Source organism: Humulus lupulus, chromosome 2 (genome assembly GCF_963169125.1).
Source record: "Humulus lupulus chromosome 2, drHumLupu1.1, whole genome shotgun sequence".
NCBI lineage: Eukaryota > Viridiplantae > Streptophyta > Magnoliopsida > Rosales > Cannabaceae > Humulus > Humulus lupulus.
In genome coordinates this window covers 247,508,087-247,521,887 of record NC_084794.1, presented here as the reverse complement: position 1 = coordinate 247,521,887, position 13,801 = coordinate 247,508,087, and the positions used below count along the sequence as shown (strand labels likewise).

At 33.2% G+C, this 13,801-nt stretch overlaps 1 long non-coding RNA gene across 1 annotated transcript; it reads right to left on the bottom strand.

Annotated features, from left to right (window-relative positions):
- Positions 1-10,040: 10,040 nt before the first annotated feature.
- On the bottom strand, positions 10,041-10,510 carry LOC133816624 (uncharacterized). The gene is made up of 3 exons (XR_009885382.1): positions 10,469-10,510; positions 10,193-10,326; positions 10,041-10,091 (listed from the first exon to the last, which is right to left on the bottom strand). It is a non-coding gene; the product is annotated as an uncharacterized LOC133816624 (long non-coding RNA).
- Positions 10,511-13,801: the final 3,291 nt, after the last annotated feature.

Here is a 13,801-nt window from a genome sequence, read left to right as displayed (position 1 = left end):
TGTGATAATGTGAGTGCAGCAGCTCTTGCTTCAAACCCCGTTTACCATGCTCGAAAAAAACACATCGAACTGGATGTGCATTTTGTGAGAGACAAAATATTGAAGAAAGAACTCAAAGTGAGGTACATACCTTCAGCAAATCAAATATCAAATTGTCTAACTAAAGGGCTATCATTTGAGCAGTTTCAAGTTTTGGTTTCCAAACTCAATGTGAGGCCCTCTCCCTTTCGTTTGAGGGGTGGTGAAAAGATATCAATCAGCCATGTGAGCACTCCTACATCAGCATTCCTGACGGCTCATCATTGAGTAGTACACGGTGATGATTGCAGAATAATATCAGCCTCAATGTCTGTGCATTCGGTTATAAGTTGTTAGAAGTTTCTCTCTCTATTCTGTTATTGCAGCAACGTGTAAAGCAATGTGTAGCTCATTTCAATCCTTTGTATATTATGGAATGTTCATTCCTAATCTATATAATGCAATTAAGATCTTAGCATCAATTTGAGCTGAGTTTTTCATCATTCTTTTACTGTCTATATTATATATTTTATCTTCGAAAAAAGATAGTCCAAAAAAGGTTTATAACTATAGGTTGATTGCTTTATGCAATGTCTCCTATAAAATTGTATCCAAGATCATTGCTACTGCAGTCAAAAGTATCATTCCTCATCAAGTTGCCCCAAACTAGGCTGCCTTTTTACAGGGCCGACAAATAGCTGCAAATTCAATGGTGGCGAGAGAGATTCTCCATTCGATGGGGAAAAGGGGAGGGAAGAAAGGCTATATGATGATAAAACTAGATATGGAGAATGCTTATGATAAAATGGATTGGAACTGTCATTGAAGTGATGGAAAAAAGAGAATTTAGAACCCCTTTCACTGAATGAATCCAAAAATGTGTCTACATTTAGGAGATGAATTGACTTTTAAATGGAAAGGTGGCTGGGAAAATTTGTCGAACCAGTGGGCTTCGCCAGGGTGATCCCTTACCCCCAAGAATCTTTGTACTAGCTATGGATGTCCTTTCTCATTTTATCTTGGCAAAGGAACAGACAGGGGATATCAAAGGTTTAAAAATGAGCAGACATGACCCAGCCATTAGCCACCTTATGCTCGCTGACAATATTGTCCTGTTTGGAAGAGCGAGCATAAATGAGGAAAAATCATTTTTGGTGTGTCTATCCAACTATTGTGCATGGTGTGGTCAAGCTGTAAACAAATAGAAATCCTCTATCTATTTTTTGAAAGGAGTTAGGGGTCCAAAGCTATCAAGATTGCAGAGCTGTTCAAATGAAACACATGAAAAAGGATGAAGTGTATCTCGAACTATGGCTATATAGATCACCAAAGAGAACTGAAGACATGAAATTTCTCCTAGAGAGAGTTATGACAATAATTCAGGGATGGAAAACAAAGCTTCTTTCTAAAGCAAGACGAGCTTGTCTCATTCAATCAGTTGGATCAACACTTTCTTCTTATGTGGTTGATTCTGAAGTGAATCATGTCTCTGTAGCAACCAAAATCGATAAAGCTCTTCGTGACTTCTGGTGGGAAAACTATCTTGGCAGTAAAACTCTTCACACTCTAAGTTGGAAGGCACTGTGTAAACCAAAGACAGAAGGAAGATTAGGCTTTAGGAGTACGACAATGATAAACAAGGAATTTGTTACCAAATGGGCTTGGAAAGACCTTATAGACAATAGGAGTCTATGGAGCAAGGTCATGGAAGCTAAGTACATTAAAGGTCAAGATTTCCTTCACCTAGTAGAGAGACAATCTGATTCCCTCATGTGGAAAAATATCCTCCGTTCGAGGGATGTACCACACAAAGGACTCTGCAGAGGCATTGGAGACGGAAGTTCCACTTCAATTTGGTTTCATCCCTAGGTTCCGATTGGAGTGCTACAGTCGAGTCCAATAAAAGATGCCACTCTTAGTGTTAATTGGGTTAAGGAGTTCATGTTAGAATTTTGAATAAAAAAGCAATTGGGATTGTTGTCCCACATTGCTTGTGAATAAAATTTTTCCTTAAGGAAATTCTATAAATAAGACCTAAGTTGTCTTCGTTTAAAACATACCAAAAACTTATATTTATATATATTTGTCTTCCTTTGAAGATTTTATATATATTTTTTCAATATAGTTTTTTTGTTATGTGATAGAGTTCGGGCATATTAATTGAGTTATTTGTCGTTCACCATGTAGCCACTACAAGAAAAAATGCTTTTAATAACACCAAAAATGTGTTATCAAAACATACGATAACACTTTCTTATGTGTTAAGACCGACTATGTTATCGTAGGTCAGGGTACTTTACATAACACTTTATCAGTGTTATACAGATTTGTTATTGTACTGTCAACGATAACACAATTTCTGTGTTATTTTAATATATAGATAAGTGTTTAATTATGTTATTTATAGTCAATTATATAACACTTTTTTTGTGTTATACTACACTTTAGTATAACACATGTGTTATATTAGCTTAGAGAAACATAATCTTTTTTTACTTACACAAAACTAGGAAAACAAATATGAAAGTTGAAGCCAAATAAGGTAACATAAATAGATTTTTATTAATTACTCAAATGTTATTACAATATTTATTCTACTAGTCTAGGCTTAAGAAATCATATTACAACATAATTTATGCCTAATTCAGATTCCTTTATCACTAAATACAAAATAAGAAATGTACACAAAAATTAGTGAAATACATTCTTCCATTGTAAAGGCCTCAACTACAAATGTTGTCAAGAATTGCTCCAAAGAAATCATCTCAATATACCTGCACATTGTAAAAAAAAACAAGTCCTTTTATTATAAAGAACAAAAGTTCTTGCCACCACAACAACAAACTTAAAGTCTTTTCTTAAATGATACAATGAAAACTTCAAAAGAAGAAAATGGAAAACTAAGATAAACACTTATTTGTTTTAGTTCAATAAAATAAGAGAGCTATCAAGAAAGAGCTAGGGAATTTTCAGATGAACAATAAAATAAGAGAGAATCAGTAGAGAATTTCTCTATGGTGATGAGTCTGATTACTCAAAACAGTCAGTTGGGACTGTAGATACTATACTGCTATATATAAACTATCATATTTAATGATATTCTTTTATTCTTATGTATAAATATATATAAATAACTATCATAACTGGTTTCTCTTCCAAAGCTAGCTAGCTCATGTTTAGAAATCATTTACATAAGAAACTATACATGACCCTGAAATTTTCATAGTATTAAAACAAAAGTGACCTTCCAATTTGAAATTCAAGTTATAAATGCTAACCCAAATGCTAAAAAACAAAATCATATTTACAAATAAAATGAAGAGAAATAGATCAATGGTGCTGAGAGAAACATGTATTTTGGTAATTTAAGAGATGAACTCTATCTCTAAACAGAGAGATACACCACAAAATGTAAGAAACCTATCATAACTTAAAAAAACTTTCAAAAAGATCACTCATGCAACTAAGAAGTTTATGCTCAGTCTAATATAAATTAAAATACTAAATAAGAGTAACACCTCATGTAGTTAATGACCATTAAACAAATAAGCTCCAAAGCTTTTTTCAGAAGTTCAATAATGGTATCATGAATCAATATGCTTTGATTTACAACAAAAATGAATTTAATACCTATAACCGCTCTGTGAATATTGGGCTAACAATTCAGAGAAAGAAGGATGACTTTTAAGCTGCAAATGGAATTAAAAAAAACAGAGATATTATGCTACCTAAAATTTATGAAAAACTGAAAGAAAGTGAACAAGTTCCAGTTAAGATTTTAGTTAAAATGAGTCCTCAAAGAGCTCAATACTTCCCAATTAATTTAGGACAACATGCCTGAACTATTTATCTAAATTAACTATACCAATCTTAAAAGGGAAGCAGCAAACCATTTTAGACATGGTGCTCATCTTCTGAAGTATTGATACAGATAAACTTCTAGTATCACCAGCAGCTAATTTCTCAATCAAATGCACCATGACTAAACTGGAAGAAACCTGCATATATTTACAATATAAATTAACTTAAAATGCCAATAATCAGTAATCACATCAAAGAAGCCATCTAAAACTATATGATCTGCAAACATTTTGTTAGGCATCAGATATTGAATATAGCTATATAGGATTAGTGTGTTGACTTGCAAATTTACTCAAGTTCTATTGGTTGACTAGTAAGTGTTATTGTTAGTCTATAAATAGTATAAGAGAATACTTGGAAGGGATATATAGAAGAATTTGATTACTGTTTAAAGTTTAGAATTTCTACTCTGGGAGTTCTTGCTAGGTTTTCTCAAATTAACCTAAACTTTGTGCAAGATTTGGTTCTTTTCAGTACAATTCGTTTATTCTTAGAATAAAGCTTATAGAATCTTTCAAATCAGCAACCTAGACGGTGTATTAATTAAAATATATTAAATGAGAAACAATGGGTCAGTTGTTCAAATAAAAAAATTAATGATCAGGAAAGAAAATGCATAAACTCGAACACGCTAAAACAGCAAACGTATGGTGTTGACTTTAAAATGACTAACTAAAATTCACCCCAAACTTCATGCAAGAAAGAGCCATATATAAGTTTATACCCAAAAGTAGAAAAAAAAATGCAATATGGATTAGCGCTAGACTTGAACGCTGAAAATGGAGACAACTAACCTCATTTTGGCATGTTGAAGTTAATATGTTAGATACTGATACAAGGCAGTACTTATAAACTGGAGCAATTGGATCCAAGGCTTTTTTACTTGCCTGAGAAACAAAAACAGGGCAGTACTCATATATTTTAGTTGAGGAAACAAAACTAAGTAGACTAGCAAAAACAGAGGACAAATACAATTTTAAATTAGCAGGGCTTATAGAAATTTTTTTATTTTTATATTAGCAATGCCTTTAAGACTTCCATTGAATGAGATGTTACTTACACTACCATTTATCATAACATGAAGTTTCTGCCCTGTGCTAGAACTTCTAAATTGTCCTTGTTCCAACCCAGTTCATATATCTATTCATACAACAGAAGAATCCTTTAGAAATTATCCTGTCTAAATCAAACTATGACACAATTAGTAAAGCAAAATTCTAGTTATGTTGCTCACAATCAAGAGATGTGATGAAACTTTTAGGTAAAATTACCCATTCAATGATCTCACTACCCAATATTACAACCTTTCCAATAAGAGTTTTACACAGATGGATAAGAAAGGAAAAAACCTTGCTGCTTTTTATATTTTTATAAAGCAAACCTTTTTTTTACTTGGCAAACTTGGAAATATCTTAAGAGTAATTTATTTTGTATGAGAATAAACAAAATGCATACCATTGGCACCAAAAATAAGGCAGCATCTGCAACACAAGAAGTTATTACTACATTAGGTTGGTGCTTTTCCAAACATTCAACAATGGGAGCTGCTCCAAGATATGTGCTAATACCCTTCATCAATCATACTAAAAAGGTAAGGTCCAACATCTGAAAAGGCCACATAAAGTTGACAATACTATAAATTGCTAATGGGTCACAATCTTAATTTACAATAAATAAATATTTCATGAGAGGACACAGTTTTGGGCACAAAAGAAGCATAACACTAAGGAATGCAACAGCTACATTACAGGGCTATTTTCTATTCTTATAAGAAAGGAGAGGACCAAAATACTAGTTATAAAGACCCGTTACGAATTAGAAATAATATGAGCATCCTATGCGAACATAAGTGCTACAGTCCAAAGATAAGAAAATCAAGAACCTCATTTCTAAAAGCCTGGCCAATTTGAGCAGCAGCAAAAGGAAGCTTGTTCCCATTGTAATAGTACAAGTCTTTGAAGTTAACAAATATGCCTTGTGCAGTTTCTGGCCGCATGAACCTACAGTAGAGGAGATTTAATTACATATCATTACTAACCAAACAGAAGTCTTAATAAAAAAGAATCGCTAAGAATAATTAGTACCAAAATGTAACGTGCTCACTCAGGGCTCAAGCGAGATGGGCCTATTGATGTTTGGAACATAAGATTGAATGGATATGGATCAGAAAGTGGATTCTTAGTGTCTGGAGCTGTAATGCCATACTCCTTATGTTTGGCACCCAGCTCTTCAGTAGAAAGATCATCCAAAACAGCAAGTATGCGCTTCAGTTCTGCAACCTCCTTGGCAGTTATGGAAAGGTCTTTTTGAAGCTCTTCACTGCAGAAGTCCTTGAGCAAGTGATCGGCACGATAGCAAGTCCCAGTTTTCTCATCTTTAACCATAAGGTCAGTAAATTTATCAACATGGGGAAGAAAAAATCAATTTACTCTAGCATATAAAAATAGATTTTGCCACTGTAAGAACATTTTAAAAAAGTAAATTACAAATAAAATAATTTTAATAAGAAATCATAACTAAATCTATTTTAATAGTATTGTAAAGTATTAGAAATAAATTGTAGTCTAAAACTGTCCAATCTAAGATACAAATTCCAGAGAACACATCAAAAGAAGAAAGATATAATACAATTTTACAAAGAGAAACAAAATACAATATTTACAACAAAGGTTTGAATAAAAAAAAGTACTCAAAAGAATGAAATCCATTCCCAGAAAAGTATCAATGAGAGTAGACGTTAATAACAAACTTAGATATTCAAAAGCCCTCAGATCTCATAAGCTAATATGGTCATTAACAGTGTACATGAGAATTTTCATTATAAGCCTTAAGAGCACTCACAATAGATTCTGTAAAATAGACTTTTTCTGGTGAAAAAGTAGAGAGAGAGAGAGAGAGAGAGAGTAATATATATGTATGTATGTATGTATGTATAGAGAGAGAGAGAGAGAGAGAGAGAGAGAGAGAGAGAGAGAGAGAGACAAGGCTTATAATGCAAAACCATGAAACTGCTTCTGAAGATTAGATTTTCCATCACAGGGCAAATAAGCATGCAAAGAAAGTGAAAACTAACAAAAAAAAATGACAATATCTTCATATTATTACATAAGGCAATAAAATATATATTTTGTAGCTGTAAAAAGAGACCATTTTAATATATAAATGCTCTCAGAGATTAATGCTAGAAATTTCATGAACATTGAAAATTCATTAAGAACCAATCACATCTTCAAGGTTTAAACACCACCACTTCAACCATCACCTTTGGCATTCACCACCACCAACAGCAAACACAGATCATCATCACCACAGTCAACATGAGAAAATAGTAATAAATAAATAAATAAAATAAAATAATGGATCATGGTGAGTACCAAAGATGGTGAGAGCAGAAAAGATGGAGGCTCAAAATGAAATCAATGCACATATCAATACAAAAATAAAAGTTTTCATCATCAGGCACAAAGTAATCTAGAAACAAACTAAAGAACCGTGGAAAAAAAACGTATATAATTAATAAAAGTTTTTTTTTTTACAAAAGACCCAATAAAAGAAAGTTATTAAAGGAAAGAGATCGCAGATATGACAACGTTACTCAGTAAAAAAAACAATGAATATATATATGATGAGGAAAATTTTAAATTTTAATCATCTAAACAACATTTCAGATCAAAAGTGCCAAAATATCAAACGGCAAAGTTAACAGTAGACCGAAAATATGAAGTCATAATGCATTTAAGAAAAATACATAAAGATCCCTGCCCCAAACTTTATATAAGTATAGCATATTATCTTAAAATTCTAGTCCAATAATGACCATGTATCTACAGATGTACATACAAGGCCTTGAAACAATATGAAAATAGGCATTTGCTACTAGATATAAGGAATCCTTATAGCAGAATAAAAAATGAAAATTACTAATAGAAGGTCATTTTGCAAAGTGACATTAAAAAAATGTTATTTTGCCAAACTGCCTTGAATATTATTATATTTTAGTGTGAAACCCCCCAAAAATGGAATACTTACCTGCCAAAAGACAAAGTTTGTACTGATCGTTTGAGAGACAGCTTCATTAGCCCATGTATCTCGATTAAGCTTCAAAATAGAATAAAAGTAAGAAATGAATACCAAAATCTATGTTAAATGAACACCAATTTCAGTCAATTTAGAAAAGTCCAATGAAACACGCTACCTACCATATGTGAGCTGAACTCCTTAGTAGACTGCAAGTTTACCAAGAGCCATTTGTCCTGAGAAGAGGCAGTTCCCTTCGCCTGCAGTAGCACAAACAAAGTTTTACGTGAAGAAACATAACATAAACAATTGACATTCTTATCCTAAAAAACTAACAACAGCACCATTTCCAGCCGGATTTGAACAATATCGTTTATAAGAAAAAGAAAATTACAGTAAAACTAAAAAAACCATTAAAAATAAATTAATGGATAAAGAGTACTAGGAATTCTCCAAATGCATAAAAGTCCCAGTAACTCGTGGCTGATGAAGGCAATACTGTTAAAACAAATTTCAAGTATAAAGCCAAAGAGAAGCCCAAAACTAAACTCTAGCATACAAAACTATTACTAAGAGTCACACCAGTCTTTAAATATTCTCATATACCTTTCAACCATAGAACCTTAAGAGAAATGCAAAGATCTCACTTCCTCAAAACAACTAGCTTAATTTATGCCTCAATCACTCGTATAAAACACAAGTCTCGTAATAAGATAAGGATTGCACGTTGAAAGGATAACCCATGATATACTATCTCCATTCAACAAACTGTAACTCAAGTTCAGGACTTCAAAGAAAGCTAAATAATACAATACATACTTTCTTTATTGAAAATCTAAGACCTATATTTTCTTCATTTGTTAATAAAACAAGAGGATAATTCATTTGTACAAAAGGTCTCTCCCTTTTATATTTGGATAAAAAGATATTTCTAGCATGTATAAAATATCATCATATCAGTACAGTATTAATTTCAACTAAACACTTGTTTGAGATGGAATTATAAAGGACAAGGACTGGGATACAAATGAAGTTGAGTCTCCACTTTCTTTTAAATACCAAAAATCTCAAAAGGAAAAAAAGCTAATTGCAGGCACTAGTGAAAGGCATAAAAATCCTACCTACTCACTGACTTCTACACACCATCATGCAAAGCCCTATTAATATTTTTGTATTGACCCTTCTTCATTTTATATATCTTTATGTAATATGCTGCAACCGTTAAAGATTGCAAAGAATAACACTATCATAACAGATTTAAAGGCTCAGGCACCCAAATAAATTCACATTATGATTAGGACCAACAACAGTTTTCCAAAGATAGTAAAAAAGGCAATCATCAAAATCATCTGTCAAAAAACAGTCAATGTACCACAACTTTTCTGCAAATTAAGGTTAGTAAGAGTACTGAGACTATTCCAGTACAACTTACTGTATCCTTAGTGTTGAGGTTACTGAAGGCACCAGACAAAGGTGCAGAAATAACTAATGTACAATGCATATCCAATTAAAAGACTCACCAAACTCTAAAAATTAGCAGATATAATTTGACATGAAACACTAGTCCAAGTCATTTACAAAAGCTTATGTGCAGTATCTCAGTTATGAAACACAAAATCAAAATAAAAAAACAAATCCCTACTAAAACATGAGATAACATAGAAGGCAGTAAATGAACAAAGGTTAAAGTATATATGTAAACACCACAAATTAGTGACTGAACCAATTTCCATCCGCCCGAGATACGTAAAAGTGCTACGGTGTTCAGTTAGTGGATAAAAAGAAAAATAATAAAGACACAGTTCCTGCCAACAATAGATTCCTTCAAATTTCAACAATGCCTTATGCACAACTAAAATTCATATGCAATTGCATCTCGAGTAGATAGCATTTCCTAAAATCCAAAAAGCCAATCAAGCAGCTATACAATGGATGACAAACGTAAACAAAACAGTAATAACAATAGACTTAAGCAATTAAACACACACACACCAAAGAATAAACATAATAAACACTATTTTAGTTAAACTAAAAGAAGAGCTTCTGATATTTTCTATGAAATAATAAATCAAAAGGGGAATAGATAAAAATTATACCCGTACATTAAGGCATCATCATAAAGGGCTTCCCTGCTAACAGGTAAAGGAGGGCGTACTTCATCTCCAACAATCAGTGCCAAATTCCTTTCGGCTTCACTGAGTTGAATCATTCTAAACCAGCATAAACAATAATGTAGAACAAGACAAACAAAACAATGAAAAATAAATACATAAAGAAATCGATGCATCTAACATACCGAGCAGTCTGTTCGGCCAAAGCTTCAATATTTTCTGTAGGCGGAAATTGAGAAGACGATCCTCCCACTACAGTGCCGCCTTCACTGCCTATATAAAAAAGCTAAATAGCCTCCTCAAGCTTCCAACTTGTGGCCTATTCTCCCAACAAAATTCCATAAATTATCTCCAAAAGCCCAATTCTCAATCAAAATCTTTCGATTTAAACACAACCAAAATTAAACAAACCAGAAGACCAATGGAGGCAAGTACAAATTGAGAAAGAGAGATAGAGAAACCTGCAAGAACTGCCTGGCAGTCTCGGCAGTTTGTCCAACGGCAATCTCCAAGAACGATGAGACCACTGGGTCGAAGGCACGCAGAGGTGGGCTTGCACCTGGGGTCACTTGGTTCGGGGGTTGGGTTCACGGGTGCCTGATATTTGGAGCTTGGCTCGGAGAAAAACAGGTGTGAGGATGGTGGTTAGGTTGTCGGAGCTGAGGATGATGGTGGTTACGGGAGTGCGGCTAGGGCGAACGGAAGAGAGAGACGAGAAGGAGAAGGGGAAAAAAGGTATGAGAATTGGGTCTCTCTCGGGTCTCACAAATTTTGAGGTCAGAAATGAAAAAAAATCTAAGTGGCGCCCTTTTTTTATTACCGCCCCTTTTTTCACAAAGTGGCCCATTATAGTACTCTAGCATAACACTTTTTTATTAGTATTATATTCATGTGTTATGGAAATGAGTATTTGGTGTAGTGTAGAGGCGGTGACAAGGCGGGCGGAAATTGTGTGTTACACAGGTCTCGACTTTTATTTGTGTTCTTTATGCTTTTATTTTTTTCTTTATAATTATTGTCTAAATAAATTATAATTATTTATATTGTGTTATTTATAATTATAATATTGTCATTTATATTATAGTTATTTATATTGTGTTATTTATAATTATAATATTGTTGTTTATATTATAGTTATTTATACTGCGTTATTTATAATTATAATGTTTATGTATCTTTAATTTAGTAGATATAAATATTGAATTTATCATATTGCGTTTATTCAAGTATTATATACGTTATGTTTTTCCTACAATCTTAAAAAAGATTTTCATTTATAATATTTGAATCTTAGATATATTTTATATTATTATAATGCTTAATATATCTATTAGTGATATATCTATATCTATATATTGAAAGATATTATTATTGCGAAAAGTTCGTTTGAACTTAAATCTCACTAGAGAAGTTCTGGGAACTGAATATTTTCAAAGAAACTAGACTGCTGAGGCAGGGGCTAGACCTTTCTAGTATTCTTTGGAAATTATCTAGTAGAGATATGTGAGGCTGGATAAATACTTAATAGAAATATTCTACGAGAGGCTAGACCACGAATGGTTGGGTTTTTTACCCTTCCAGGCTAACCTAAGAATTTTCTTTATGTTTGATCTAATAAATCTATCAGTCATGGTGTCTGAGATTAAACTAGTCAATTCCAACCCAATGGAGTGGTGGATTGATACTGGTGCCACTCGGCATGTATGCTCAGACAAAAGTCTGTTCAAATCTTTAGAACAGATAGATAATGGCGAGAAGATTTTCATGGGAAATTCTGCCACATCTAAAATTGCGGGTCAAGGAAGTGTGATCCTAAAAATGACTTCTAGAAAGGAGCTGACTCTGAACAACGTACTGTACGTACTAGAGATCTGGAAAAACCTAGTGTCTGGTTCACTGTTGAACAACACACGGATTTCGAATTGTATTTGAGTCAGACAAAGTTGTTCTGTCCAAAAGTGGAATGTATTTGGGAAGGGGTTATGTAACTGATGGGTTGTTCAAACTCAGTGTAATGGTTGTTAAACCAATTATCAATAAAGTTAATAACTCTTCTACTTACTTGCTTGAGTCTTCCAATGTTTGGCATGGTAGACTAGGACATGTTAATTATGATACTCTACGGAGAATAATTAACTTGAATCACATACCAAAATTCCACATTGATTCAAATCATAAGTGTGAAACCTGTGTTGAGGCAAAACTAACAAGGTCTTCCTTCAAAACGATTGAAAGGAATAATGAACCCCTAAATTTAATCAATAATGATGTATGTGATTTAAAATTTGTTCAAACATGGGGAGGCAATAAGTATTTTATTACTTTTTTCGATGATAGCACGAAATATTGCTATGTGTATTTGCTAAAAAGCAAAGACGAGGCTATAGAGAAATTCGTTCTCTATAAGACCGAAGTTGAGAATCAACTTAAAAAAAAAGATTAAGGTGTTGAGAAGTGATCGAGGTGGTGAGTATGAATCACCATTTCGTGAATTCTGTGCTAAACATGGAATCATCAATGAAACCATTGCACCTTATTCACCTCAGCAAAATGGTGTTGCTGAACGAAAAAATCGTACATTGAGAGAGATGATGAATGCGATGTGGATTAGTTATGGATTGCCGCACAACATGTGGGGAGAAGCTATCTTATCAACTAATTGTCTATTAAATAAGATACCCAAAAAGAAAGAAGATAAGACCTCTTATGAGTTATGGAAAGGAACAAAACCTTCCTTCAAATACTTAAGAGTGTGGGGGTGTCTTGCCAAAGTGGTTGTACCTTTACCAAAAATGGTAAAAATAGGTCCAAAAGTTATTGATTGCATTTTCATTGGTTATGCACATAATAGTAGTGCGTATCGGTTTTTGGTGTATGAGTCTAAAATATCTGATATACACAAAAACACGATAATGGAATCCAAAAATGCGTCGTTCTTTGAACTCGTATTTCTTTGTAGATCAAAAGAGGATTCGAGTTCGTTAAAATGAACACATGAGACTATTGCTGAAAATAGTCAGAATCAAAGTCAAGAATGTGAGGATGAACCTAGACGTAGCAAAAGAATTAGAACAGAAAAATCTTTCGGTCCAGATTTTCTGACCTATTTGCTAGAAGGTGAACCTCAAAGCTTTGATGAAGCTGTGAACTCCACTGAAGGCTCTTTATGGAAAGATGCTATTAATAGTGAGATTGAATCCATACTTCAAAATCACACCTGGGAGTTAGTAGATCTTCCTCCAGGATGTAAGCCTTTAGGGGCCAAATGGATTTTCAAAATGAAATCTGATGGTTCAATTGATAAGTATAAGGCACGACTTGTAATTAAAGGTTATAAGCAGTGTGAAGGCCTTGATTACTTTAACACTTATTCTCCTGTGATGAGAATAAATTCCATTAGGATGATACTTGCTATTGCTTCATTACACAATCTTGAAGTACATCAAATGGATGTGAAAACTGCTTTTCTAAATGGGGATTTAAATGAAGAAATTTATATGGAACAATCCGATGGGTTTTCCTCCCCAGGTCAAGAAAGAAAAGTATGTAATTGGTGAAATCTTTATATGGTTTAAAGCAAGCACCAAAACAATGGCATGAGAATTTTGACCAAACTATGTTGGCAAATGGCTTCAAAATCAATGAATGCGATAAATGTATTTATGTTAAAGAAACAGATAATGACTATGTCATTTTGTGTCTTTACGTAGATGCCATGCTCATTGTTGGAAGCAGTGATAAGATGATCAAATCTATCAAGAGTATGTTGAACTTGAAATTTGACATGAAAGATA